At 36.4% G+C, this 14,093-nt stretch overlaps 1 long non-coding RNA gene across 1 annotated transcript; it reads left to right on the forward strand.

Moving 5' to 3' along the window:
- Positions 9,352-10,267, forward strand: LOC110270359. Its single transcript, XR_002359811.1, has 2 exons — positions 9,352-9,699; positions 9,960-10,267. It is a non-coding gene; the product is annotated as an uncharacterized LOC110270359 (long non-coding RNA).

Here is a 14,093-nt window from a genome sequence, read left to right on the forward strand (position 1 = left end):
GTATGTTTTCCTTTTTATCTTTAATTTTACTTTCAAAACTACAATTGAGACTTTGAGACACCCATAAAAGGAGTCGTTTCCGCTCCTTGAATTAAGATTGTGAAACAAAACTCGAAAATTGTTGATTTATTTGTTGTTAACAATGGAACAAAAATTTGAGTAAAACAAATTGGCACGCTCGGTGGGACCTTGTCAATAGATTGTAGTTTGTCAAAAGAAAAATCAAGAGTTTTGAATTTGCATGTGGTTGCGCAGTGGTAAATTCGTGCGTCCAGAGCCAAGGAAATCAGCGTCAGTTGACATGTCAAATACTTCTACAGCATCTTCTTCTACTTCTAGTGATGAGATTAGAGGAAATGAATCCGGAAATTCTCCTGTGATTTCAAATGCAGAGCCTACCTTGATGTCAGTGAGGCATGATGGCGTTGGCCATGCCCATACAGGGTTAAATGCAACTCACATAAATACCATGGGGTGGCCGCCATATGGCTTGCCACCGGGGTATGTCCCCTCCATGGTGACACAAGGATTGCCTGTGCCTCTCTACTCAACTTTTCAAAATCCTATTTATCAAAATCCATATGGCATGTCAAATGTACCTGTTTCTGGGGCGTCAGGCTCACACGTATCACAACAAAATTTTTTACATTCTATTAATACAGGAAATAACAGTGCATCTAATTCTACTACATTCACTGTCACTAGGGTAGAAAATTCTAGACCTGTATTTTCTGACATGTCAAGAGCAATGCCTGTTAATCAACCTAGTCAAACTGTGGGATCTTTAGCAAATATTAGGCAACAGATGGATGAAAGTCACCATGATCTAGTAAACATGTTAACTCATCAAATGGTGACAGTTTTAAATCCTCTTTTAGAAAACACAAATACTAGACTTGAACAATTAAATAGGCAAGTTAATAAGATTGCTACTGTGGTAAATTTAGAAGAAAATGATAACCAGGGTTTAAGATTTGATAATGTTAATCAAAATGGTGGAGCAATTCCTAATTATGATGTCCATATGCCTAGACAGGGTCAAAATGCTGATGATATGTTAGAAAGACTTAAGCAAAACAACTTAGGGGGGCATTATAATCTAGCAAGAAATGTTGAACAAGTTTTAAACCGTTTGGGATTTAATGTTGGTTGCTTGAATAGGCCATATTTTGTGTCTGCTTTTCCTGAGTGTGTCCAACAAGCAGAGCTCCCAAGGGGTTGAAAAATTCCAAAATCCCTTACAAAATTTTCTGAAGAAGAAAATGAATCTACAGTAGAGCATATTGCTCGATATACTGTTGAAATTGGGGAAGCAGCTTCTAACGAATATCTCAAGATGAGATACTTTCCTTCTTCTTTAACAAAAAATGCATTTACATGGTTCTCTAACTTGAGACCAAATTCTATTCATTCTTGGGCGCAGTTAGAGAGAAATTTTCATGATCAGTTTTTCTGAGGTGAATTGAAAGTTAGTCTTACGGATTTATTCTCTGTCAAACGTGCAGAAGGAGAATCTATTGATACTTATTTGGCGCGATTTAGAAACATGAGAAATAAATATTTTACTCCGATTCCAGAATCTGAAGTTGTCAAAATGGCTACTAATGGGCTAGAATTCGGAGTTAGGAAGAAACTTGTTAATCAACATACTTTAGATCTTTTCCAATTAGCTGAGAGAGTAAGACAGATAGAACAAATTAAGAAAGAAAAAGAAAATTTTAAAAGGGGTTCAAAAAAGGTTGCATATGTTGATTATTTTTCCAATAGTAGTGATTCAGATGAAAAAGAGATTTATATTGCCGAATTACGTGGGGGTCCTCCTTATGTATGCAAATCTTTGAGGCCTGTTAAAGGAAAGGAAAAAGTTTCTTCTTATTCTAAAGTTGAAAATAAGACTTATTCTTTTGATATTTCTAAGGCAGATCAAATATTTGAAGTTTTATTAAAAGATAAGCAGCTTATTTTACCTGAAGAAAAAAAGATGCCTACAACTGATGAAATAAAAAATAAGAAATTTTGTAAGTTTCATCAAGTATTTTCGCATACCACTAACAATTGCGTCCGTTTCAGGGATTTGATACAAAAAGCAATTGAGGAGGGAAGACTGAAGTTTGAGGATAAAACTACTATGAAGGTGGACACTGAATCATTTGCTGCTGACTCAAATTATGTTGAGCCATTCGATTTGTCAATCAACATGGTAGAAGTTGATGCCACGATGGTTAGTGCTAAAAATGAAAATAAAGACCTGAGAGTCTTTGAACAAGATAAGAGGCCAGTTTATCCTCGTCCTGGTGAGGATTTGTTAGATTTTTTGTTGAGAATTAAAGAATCTGACAGCACCATTGCCATGTGCCCAAAGTGAAATGCTGTTTTTGACAAGGAAGCTGCAAAAGAGTTTGAAAAGTACAAAGTTGAAGAGAAAGAAAAGGCTGAGTTGAGAAAGAAGATTGCTGAAAAAGAAAATGAAACTAATGAGCTAAAGCGGAAGATAGCCGAGGGAAAACAGAAGTTGGGCGGTCAAACTCCTTTGAACAAGTGCGTCAACAACACTGGAGTACAACCTGCCAACCAGAAGATGAAGACTGTGGTCATGATTGATGGAAGACCTGATGGATTTTCTCAAAAGACAAGAGTTCCTCCCACCAAAATCTCAAACAATAAATGGGTCCAGAATGTGAGAAATGTGTAGAATCAACCTACTACTTTTGCAAGAGGAAAAAACAAATGGGTGAAGCCTAGACCTTTCAAGCCCAGGTACTATGAGTCTCAGTTATGGAACATGAATCATGCACAAGACGGAGGTAGTATATATATTCCAAAAAATGCGCCTATTCCCTCAAAGCCAATTTATTCCTGTTATAGTCCTAACATGCAGCAGGTTCCTAATTATTCTCCTTGGCCAAATTGTCAAAACATTCCCAAATATTCTCCTTTTATAACTTTTGAGTAGAAAAAAAATATGCCTGAGTATGTTCCTTTGGATCCATACAAGGGACACGGAGTAGATTTTCCTCCTTTGCCAACCATGGCCAAGTCTGTAGAAACAGGCAATTCTTCTAATCACCCTAAATGCAATAAAAATGTCAAGAAGAATCTTGCTGGGAAGAGGGTGATGGTTGAAAACAAGGGAGAAAAGGATGAAGATTTAATTACTGATAATTTTGACACTAGTTTTGATGACAGCTTAGAAGTAATATTTGGTGTTAAGCAACCTATAGCTGTGGTGTCAATACTGCCTGAGGAGTATAGTCAAGTCCAGGAAGTAGAGTCATTAAAAGATGATTGTTATGATGTCTTTCCTGGAAGCGAATGTTTATTGCTAGACGACAATATGTGTGGTGGAGGATTATTTGAGAAGCCTACTGAAAATAATAAGGAACACTTGCATCCACTGCATATCAAGGCTCGTGTTGACGGAAGGATAGTCAATAAGATTTTGGTTGACGGGGGAGCTGCTGTTAATCTCATGCCTGAAAGAATGATGGAAAGGCTTGGAAAGACTGAAAAAGATCTGATTAAAAGTAGCATTGGGGTGACAGATTTTAACGGAAAGACTTCTTCTGTTAGAGGTGTGGTTCTGCTGTCAATTGAGGTTGGTTCTGTCAATAGGCCAACTCTATTTGTTGTGGTTCCTTCATAGGCTGGTTTTAACTTGCTTTTGGGACGTGATTGGATTCATGGAATAGGTGCTATTCCATCAACTTTACATCAAAAATTGATTTTCTGGAATGAAGATGGAGGAGTGGAAGAAGTTCTTGCTGACAATAGTACTTGTTACTACGATGAGATGCATGTGGAGTTCAGGATGTATAATCCTGGAGTCAAGCCGCTGACCGTTGACACCAATGCATTTAATCCTGAAAATATTGAGATGTGCAAAATAGATATGAATGGTTTTATTTTGGTCCCTAAGGCCGGGGCGGATGCGGCCTCAGAAGAAACTTAGATGAGCTTGACGAGCCAACTGGCTCGGCTGTCAGCCTATATGGCAGACAGAGAAGGGTGCATTGACAGTGTACCTTATGATTGTATATATGATGATGGTCCTTTAGGTTTTGAAAAAAATAATAATACTGACACTGTAAAAAAGGTTGAAGTACAGGATCCTTTGAAGGAAGTAGATATTGGTAACGGTGATTATCCTAGACCAACATATGTGAACAAGATGCTGCCTGATGATTTCAAAAAAGAAATGGTGGAGATTTTGAAGGAATATTGCGACTGTTTTGCATGGGATTATGCAGAGATGCCAGGCTTGAGTCGTGAATTGGTAGAACATCAATTGCCATTGAAAGCCAACGTTAAACCTGTCAAGCAGCCACCAAGGAGATTTGTCCCTGAAGTCGTGCAGAAGATTAAAGAAGAGATTGAAAGACTTCTTAAGGCTAAGTTTATAAGAACAGCAAGGTATGTCAACTGGATTTCTAATATTGTCCCTGTCATGAAAAGGAATGGAAAATTAAGGGTTTGCATTGATTTTAGAGATTTAAATTCTGCAACACCAAAAGATGAATATCCAATGCCTATAGCTGATATGTTGATAGATTCTACTGCTGGTCATGAAATATTAAGTTTTATGGATGGATATTCAGGTTATAATCAAATATACATAGCTGAGGAAGATGTGTCAAAAACAGCATTTAGGTGTCCAGGTGCTTTAGGAATTTTTGAATGGGTTGTGATGCCATTTGGGTTAAAAAATGCTGGTGCAACTTATCAAAGGGCAATGAATAAAATTTTCCATGATTTTATTGGAAATTTTATGGAAATTTATGTTGATGATGTGGTTGTCAAATCAAATGCTAAAAAAGAGCATTTAGAAAATTTAAAGAAAGCATTTGAAAGAATGAGAAAGCATAAATTAAAATGAATCCCTTAAAATGTGCCTTTGGTGTGAGTGCAGGAAATTTTCTTGGTTTCTTGGTGCAGAAAAAAGGGATTGAATTGACAAAAAATAAGGCAAAGGCTATCTTAGAGGCTCCTCCTCCAGCTAACAAAAAGCAACTGCAAGCATTTTTAGGGAAGGTCAATTACCTCAGAATGTCCATTTCCAATCTGTCAGGAAAAACCAAGGTTTTTGCGCCTCTGATCAAGTTGAAAAAAGAGGAAGAGTTCCAATGGAAAACAGAGCATCAAGAAGCTTTTGACAACATCAAGAAGTATTTGACTAATCCTCCTATTATGACACCTCCAAGGCATGGAGCACCTCTAAAACTTTATGTGTCAGCTTCTGAAGTAACAATTGGTGGAATGCTGGCTCAAGAAGATGAGAATGGCAACGAGAGAGTGATTTATTATCTAAGTCGAGTGCTAAATGATGTTGAGAGCCGTTATTCTCCAATTGAGAAACTTTGTTTAGCTTTATATTTTTCCTGTTTAAAACTTAAGTACTATCTAATTCCTAGGAATGTTTATGTAATTTCTAAGTTTGATGTTCTTAAATATATGTTGTCTTCTCCAATATTGCATGGTAGACTAGGAAAATGGATGCTAGCCTTAACGGAATTTTCTTTGCATTTTGTTCCTGCAAGAGCCGTTAAGGGTCAAGTTCTAGCCGATTTCCTGGTTGATCACCCTTGTATTGACATTGATGAGAATTCACTGAGTTTCGTTGGTTTGGTGCCTTGAAAATTATATTTTGACGGTTCATGCCATAAGGGTGGTGTTGGCATAGGAATTTTAATTATTTCTCCAAGTGGTGAGCCAAGTAAATTCCTCTTTGAATTGAATTATTCATGTTCCAACAATGAGGCAGAGTATGAAGTATTAATAATGGGACTGGAATTATTATTAGAAAGAGGAGTTAAAAATGTAGAAATTTTTGGGGATTCACAGCTTGTAGTCCGTCAAGTATCACTCGAATATAGGTGTGTTAGTGAAAATTTGAGAAAGTATTTCAATGTGGCTACAAAGTTGTTGAGTGAATTTGATAATATCATTGTAAGGCATGTTCCAAGGGAGTTAAACCAAGAAGCAAATGAATTAGCTCAAATTGCTTCAAGATATAAGATCAAGTCCTCAACACTAGAAAAATTGGTAAGGATAAAAGACATATTTATGCCTTTGAGAGAAAGAGAAGTGTTGTCATTAGAAAAACTAGACCCAGAAGATTGGAGAGTACCAATTGTGGAATATTTAAAAAATCCAAGTCTTAGTGTCAATAGAAAACTTAAATATAGGGCTCAAAGTTATGTTCTAATAAGTAATGTCTTGTTTAAGAAATCTGTTGATGGGAACCTCTTGACATGTTTGGGAGAAAAAGAAGCGTACTTGGCTCTTGCTGAAGTGCATGAGGGAATTTGTGGCGCCCATCAATCAGGGAAAAAATGAAATGGGTGATAAATATGAGAAGATTATATTGGCCAACTATTCAAAGAGATTGTATAAACTATGCCAGGTCCTGTGAAGAATGCCAAAAACATGGAAGCCTTCAACATATTCCAGCGTCAGAACTGCATGTTATAATTAAGCCATGGCCATTTAGAGGTTGGGCTCTAGATCTTATTGGACAGATTCACCCACCGTCTTCTAAAGGTCATAAGTTCATTTTGGTTGGTGTGGATTATTTCTCTAAATGGGTAGAGGCTATCCCTCTAAGGGAGGTGACTCACAATGAAATAATAGATTTTATTGAGGAGCATATTGTGCATAGGTTTGGAATTCCTCAGTCTATTACCACTTATCAAGGAACCATATTTATTGGGAAAAAGGTCATGGAATATGCCAAATCTAGGGATATAAAAATGCTTTCCTCTACACCATATTATGCCCAAGCCAATGGACAAGTGGAGGCAGTGAATAAAATTCTGATTGCATTAATTAAAAAACACATTGGAAGGCAGCCAAGAAATTGGCACCAAACTCTCAGTCAAGTTCTTTGGGCTTACCAAAATTCTCCAAGAGGATCTACTAGAACCACCCCGTATAAGTTAGTTTACGGTCATGATGCAGTGTTGCCAATTGATATTAATCTGCAAAGTATAAGGGTGGCTAGACAAGATGAGATACCAATAGTGGATTATTGGAATTCTTTGTATGACGAGCTTAATGAACTAGATGACAAAAGGTTAAGAGCTTTAGAGCGGGTGATTCGACAAAAAGAGATTATGTCAAAATCATACAACCGCCGTGTTAAAGCAAAGACATTTGCAGTTGGAGATTTAGTGTGGAAAACCTATAGAAAGAAAGTCGAAAACTTATGGTAAGTAGTCTCCAACTTGGGAAGGACCTTATGTAGTTGACAAAGTTTACCCTGGAAATGCCTATAAGATTATTGAAATCGGATCAGGAAGAAGAATTCCTTCAATAAATGGAAAATATTTAAAAGTATATAGGCCAGGCATACATGAGATAAACATTTCACATGTTTAAGGATACAAAAATATCCAGTTGAAGTGTCAAAGGAAAAAGTAAAGAACTAATTAATATTTGCAATTCAGTTTGTAAAAGCTAACATGTCCTTGTGATTTCTTTGAATTGCAAAGTCTACTGACAGTGTAAAGCATTAAGCTTATGAGACAAATATGTGTCCAAAGCATCAGGTTTAAAATCTTGGACAAAAATAATCTCTCATTGACATTTGGGTATGTTCTTCATAAATACAAGAGCCTAATTGACTTAGAAATTCTGTTGAGTCTATTAGCGCTTGGAGTCAAAACTATTGGAATGTTAGTGTGGAGATTTTTTAGGATTAGAAATTTTATCAAATTTAATTGACACCTAGAGTTTAACATATGAAAGAAACAACTTCACGAAGTTAAGATTCTGTTACTTCTGAAGTTAGGAAAATTGTGTCAATTAAAACGATGAAAGTGTGTGTCAAAAAACTCTTAACTGAAATATTAAAGGTCAAAATAAAGGTCAATTGATATTTGATACACATTTAATGTGCCGAAATTAGAACAGATATCATTTGACACACTTAAAAATTTCATACAAAAGAATAGACCCCATTGACAGTTCAACTATTAATGTAAAAAATTTTATAGACTTAGAAATTCTGTTAAGTCTATTACTAGTAGGCATTTAATCTGTCAAGCGGATGTGTCTAAAATGTCAATTGACTCTCAATATCAAAAATAAAAAAAATGTCAATAAACAACTAAGTTTTCTCACTTTCAATCATTGTATATCTTCAAGTGAGAAATCTTGGGGGCATCTTGTTAGACAAAATATTATTTTCATAAGAAAATTATAAAAATAAATAATTAGTTGTTTGGTAATATTCCTATATATAATATTTATATCTATTTTAAATTAAATTAGATCATTTGATAGTTGATTATTTATTTAAATTTTGAAATTAACAGCAAGCAAGAAGTGCGGGAACAGCTACAAGAAATTCAAATTTCCTGCAAGTGGTGTACAAAGAGTAACTGCCCATTGAGATTAGGCTGGTCTATAAATAGAGCTTTAGGAACACGTTGTAATCAGTTCAGTTCTTCTTGGAAAACACTTAGAGACCCAAAACGCTCTCAGCCCCTTGGCATCACAAAGTAAAATTGGGAATCTTAAGTAATTCCTCTGAACTCAAACACTTGTACTTTGCTTTCTTTCAGTTTTTATTAATAAAATTTCTTTACTTTTACGTCTTTTTCTCTTTTACGTTCATGTTTCTTCTTTCATCTTCTTTTTAATTTCCTGTTTATTTTAATTTCTGCATTTTACTTTGCCTCCGGCACCTTGTATGTTTTCCTTTTTATCTTTAATTTTACTTTCGAAACTACAATTGAGACTTTGAGACACCCATAAAAAGAGTCGTTTCCGCTCCTTGAATTAAGATTGTGAAACAAAACTCGAAAATTGTTAATTTATTTGTTGTTAACAATGGAACAAAAATTTGAATAAAACAATTCATTACAAAGAATCAAGATTTATGCGGAAACATTGATAAAACCCAAATTATTGAATTATATTTGAATTTATTTTTAGATTTTTACTCAAGTTTTTTCGTTTTATATATAATTTCATATAGTTTCGTATTTTATCCTCGAATTGTTATAGTTGATGAACTATATAAATTTGGATGATTATATGGTGCTGATGGTAAGATTCCTTTTAGATGCTAATGATGCATGTCATGTGCTCAAAAGTAATGTGTGTTCTCAAATATTAGTGTGTCTTGTTAGCCATTGCAGATAGAGTCAGTAGTTTGCAGGACTGGGTCCTATAGTTCATATAATTTATCTCATGAATGATCCGTGATGAGAGATGATTAGAAGATTATTAAGAGTTGGTAAATATTTGAATATAAATATTAACTAATATTAGAATATATTATTTTAATATAAAGCTGGTGGGCTGTGAATAATTGTAGGATGGGCCTAAGAGGGTGCTATTGAGGTAGGCTATGTGAATGTGATGAATTTGTGGGCTCTTGGTAGTGCAGTAGGATATATATACGAATATTTTATGGTAGAAGAAAGGGCTTCTGTCTGTGTCCTGTTTTCAGGTTGATAGTCCTGTATTAAAAAAAAATTGAAGATTTGAATTCCAGAAAGAATCGTCCTGGAGGGTTGTGAGAAATTGTAGAAGGTATTGGTCTACATCAAGAAGAGAGGTCTAGATTAAGCCGCTCTTGGAATTATTGAGGACGGGTTGGTCGTTTATTTGCGGAGGTGGGCAGATGGTTCCCGGAGCAGACTTTTGGATAGGTGTCGATGAAAATGGATTAAGGGAAGCCGAAAAATTTACGAGGTACAATTCCGTATTCTACATATTCGTACGTGCGATTTTGTGTTGCTGCTTTTGTTAAGTATAAGGGAGATAGAACATGTTATAAATTTGAGTTGGTGAAGTTTCATTTGTTGGCTGGAGAAAACCCGACCTAATGGTGGGTAGTATGATAGGGGGTTTAGAGTTTTTAATTTAGAGTTTATTTCTAAATACATCTATGGATCTGTTAATTGGAATATCAATTTGTGTTAGGTGGTTAATGTTTAGTATAATTTCTACAGATGGAAGGAAACCTGAGCGAGGGTGTTGGCGAATGTGCAAGAGCCCAAAGCGATCCGGTTCAGGGGAAACGGACGAGGAATTAAGTGGTAGGGATTGCATGTTACGAGCAAATGGGTGAGTATGAAGATAATGTAGGGTTGAGTGTGGATGATATACATAAGAAATGTTGGGACAACATAGATGGTGCTTATGAGTTTTACAGGAAGTATGGAAGATTTCATGGATTTGGCATACGGAAAGCCGATTCAGGAAAGGACTGTGACAGAAATGTGGTTAGATATAGGTTTTTCTACAATAGGGAAGAAAGGCACGGAAGACACTATGACAGAATTGATCAAATGAGAGTACACAAACTAGAGACCAAAGCTAATTGCAGAGGGAAGTTGTCAATATATTTTGAGAAAATCGAGCAGATTTGGAAAGTTAGGAAAGTAATTCTAGAGCACAATCATGAATTGACTCCTGTCAGCATGGCTCATATGATTGCAAATCATCGTGAGATTTCAGAAGCAGCAAAAGCTACGACAGATGGGATTCATGCGCATGGGATTGCAACATAAAAAATCCTCGGATATATGGCAGATTTGGCTGGTGGGTACTCCTCGGTTAGATTCTTGAAGAAGGATGTGTACAATTATGCTGGCGAAATACGGTACGACAAGATAGCAGATGGTGATGCGAGCGCGGCTATTGTGTACTTAAAAGGAAAGTCTAGATCTGATCCGATGTCTCGACAGCCAAATATAATCTTACGAGTGATGGAAGATTGGCCAATTTGATTTGGGATTATGGAAGCAGTAGAGTTAATTACCCATACTTTGGGAAGTAAAAATAATTAAAATATAAATTTTGACACTAATTTTAGAGATTTTAGTTTAAAATTGGACCAACGGATCGAACTGAATCCAAACCGGACCCAAAACCCACTTATATAAGCTTAATTATGAACCCAATTGCCTATTGCTTCAGTGAAAGCACGCAGAAGAGGGAAAATCACGTTGAAAGCTAACCCTGACGTCTCCAAAGATTCAATCGTCCGTAACTTTCAATCTAGAGTTCTGATTGACGAGTCGTCAGTGGCCATGTGTTCGTCTCAGAATTCTCTACAAACCCACTAAACAATTTGGTAAGGGAATCATGTTTTCTCACCCAGTTCTCCCCTCTTCAATTCGTGATTTTGAGTTTTAGTATTGAGAGATTTTGTGGTTTTGATGGTTTAGGGGTACTCTAGCGGTGGATAATCACCGGATTTTGTCCATATGACACGTGGGTAACGGTAAAGAAACCCTAACCCTTGTGAATTGGTGATTTAGTGAGCTCAATGTTGATTATTGTGATATTTTATGAATTAGATCGTGTATCTTGTTGAATTAGAGTTAAATTGGTGGACATTGGAAGCTTGGAATTGAATCCTAGGAGCTGAAAATTCAATTGGTGAGGAGTTAGAGCTTTGGAGCTTGAGGAACGGTGAATAATTGAGGTGTTCCGGGCTTAGGAAGGAATAGGCCAAGGTATGGTTTTGGTTTCTTGTAGATAATATATAATGTTTCGTGAAAACAAAGGCTAGATGACCATAGGATAAGTTGCATGCTATATGTATGTATGTATGTATGTATGTATGTATTTGTGGATGATTGAGTGGTTTAGATGAGACCCGAGAAGGGTGGCAAGGTCCGAGTTTTAGCGGAGGTACTGCCAAAATTTTATGAGAATTTTTGGGAAGTTTTGTATTAGTTAATTTGGATGAAAGAATAGTTTATCTGATTAAGATTGAATGAATGTATGTTTGTGATACCTGGGCAGTAGCAAAGATTGTAGTTCGTCCTGTTTGCTCCGGGTCAATGTTTGAGATACCTGGGCAGTAGCAAGGATTGTGGTTCGTCCCGCTTGCTCCAAGTTAAGCTTATAATATAAACACCCATGTAGGTAGTAGCAGTAGTAGTGGTTATTCCACTTGCTCCGGGTTGAGCGGGTAGTAGCAAGAGAGGGTTGTGTCTCAGCCCCGCTTGCTCTGCATAGGGTGTTTCTGTCCATGGTTAGCTACCAGGACATGTCGGGGTTGGCTATATAATCGACAAATGATATCATCAGCCATATGGCAGGCATACATCATATGCATATGTGTGTTTTGTTTGATTGTGCATTAATTGAGCTTGCCTATGTGACTATTATGCTTACCTGCTATATTTGTCACCTGCTGTATCTGTATCCTACTTGTGTTTGCTTTGTTTGTATTGCTTGTCTATGCATCGAAGTTTTGGAGGATTAGAGGAAGGTGGGAATTAGGGCTTAAGTTAGAAAGGAATTAGAAATAAGAACCTTAGATAACCTACCCTGTTTATGGTTTTCAATTTATAAACTTTAAGATTTATATCTGAGTGTCAAAGTTTTAGGATTGCCTCTAACTTTTCCGGAACCTTATATCTTATGTACGTGGGCACCTTTACCATACTGAGAACCCCCGGTTCTCATTCCATACATATATTGTGATTTTCAAATACAGGTCAGGAGGTACCTCACTGAGCATTCTGGAGACTCTGTAGAAGCGAAGAACTCTGGGGACTTAGAGTTGTACTTTATCATGTTTATATATGTATATAGATTCTCCATCTTGTATTTTATGCTTGTCTCTCTTAGAGGTTGCCTTGGAGAAACAGGTTGTCAGTTTTACGAGTCTGGAGTATTTTGGGTTATATATTAGGCCTTTAATTCCCTCAAGGATAGTTCAGACCTTGATATTGTATTTTGGAATTCTAATCTATGTTTATGGTCTTTTAGCTTTGCTTTTGATCTTGCTTATCCGTCTACGCTTATCTTTCGTGACCGACGCAATTTCTGTTTTGATTTTGCTTAACTTCTTTTTCAAGGCTCATAGTTATAACTTCTTTTAACTATATCTATGTACGTATTTCTATTTTAGAGGTCGTAACGCCTCACCACCTTTGATTTACGTTCTATGCATAAAGCTCTGTGTGGTAGGGTGTTGCATATTGGCATTTGACTCGACGTATAGGAAAAACAAGTATAAGAGGCCAGTTGTATTTTTTCTGGATCAAATAATCATAAGCAAACCACGATATTTAGATTCGAGTTTTTACTTTATGAAAGTGTGCATCTTATTATTAGATGCTACAAAATATTTTAGAAGTCATGTGTAATAAGGTCCCTAAAGTGGTTGTGATTGATGGCGATAAAACAATGATCCAGGCCGTGAAGGATGTCTTCCCGAATGTGACCCATTGTCTATGTGTGTGGCATATTGAAAAAATGTGACCTCAAATGTGATAAATGAAGAGCTACATTGCCTTTTTCGTAAATGGTCATATGTTGACATCAAAATTGAACAATTTGAGATGGAGTGGGAGGTGGCTGTTATCGAATACAGTTTGCAGCAGAAGCAATACGCAAAACAAATGTATGAGAAAATAAAAATGTGGACAAGTGCTTACCTGTGGGATAAGTTTTATGTAGTTTTTCGCACCACGTCTAGGTGTGAGGGAATTAATTCCTTTATCAACAGAATTTTCAAGTCAACAGACACTATCCTTGAGTTAGTAACAAACCTAGAGCTAGTCCTCCATGAGTACAAGAACAAAGAGATGCTTTTCCATTTCAATTCCATGAACAAGTACCCTGTGATGACAACATGTTTGAGGTCCATTGAGATGAACATAGCCATGATGTACACTAGGGAGGTGTTTAACGATGTCAAGAAAGAAATAGAGGGCACAGAGGCGGTTAATCTATTGGGTAAAAGGAGATGTTTGAAAACCATGGTATACACAATGGAAGAATAAGAAAATCCCGATGTCCACATAATGGCATCATTTGATAGGTCATCTGGTAAACTTGACTGCCAATGTTGCTTTTGGAAAAAGAATGGGTATTTATGTCGGCACATGTTTTTCATCATAAAGGCGGAGAATCCCGTATCACTTAGTACTTAAAAGATGGAGAAAGAATGGAAGTCTCCAAACTAATAGGTCAAAAACTAGCAGGATGTCAGCGAGAGAGGATTCCTCCTTTGTCATGGTGCACTCCATATTGCATCTCAATGGTTGTACTTTCTTGGAGCTCATAACTTATCCATGTTCAGGAAGGCTATGTGCGGACTAGTTAGTATTTGTGGTGAT

Source organism: Arachis ipaensis, chromosome B01, assembly GCF_000816755.2.
Source record: "Arachis ipaensis cultivar K30076 chromosome B01, Araip1.1, whole genome shotgun sequence".
Lineage (NCBI taxonomy): Eukaryota > Viridiplantae > Streptophyta > Magnoliopsida > Fabales > Fabaceae > Arachis > Arachis ipaensis.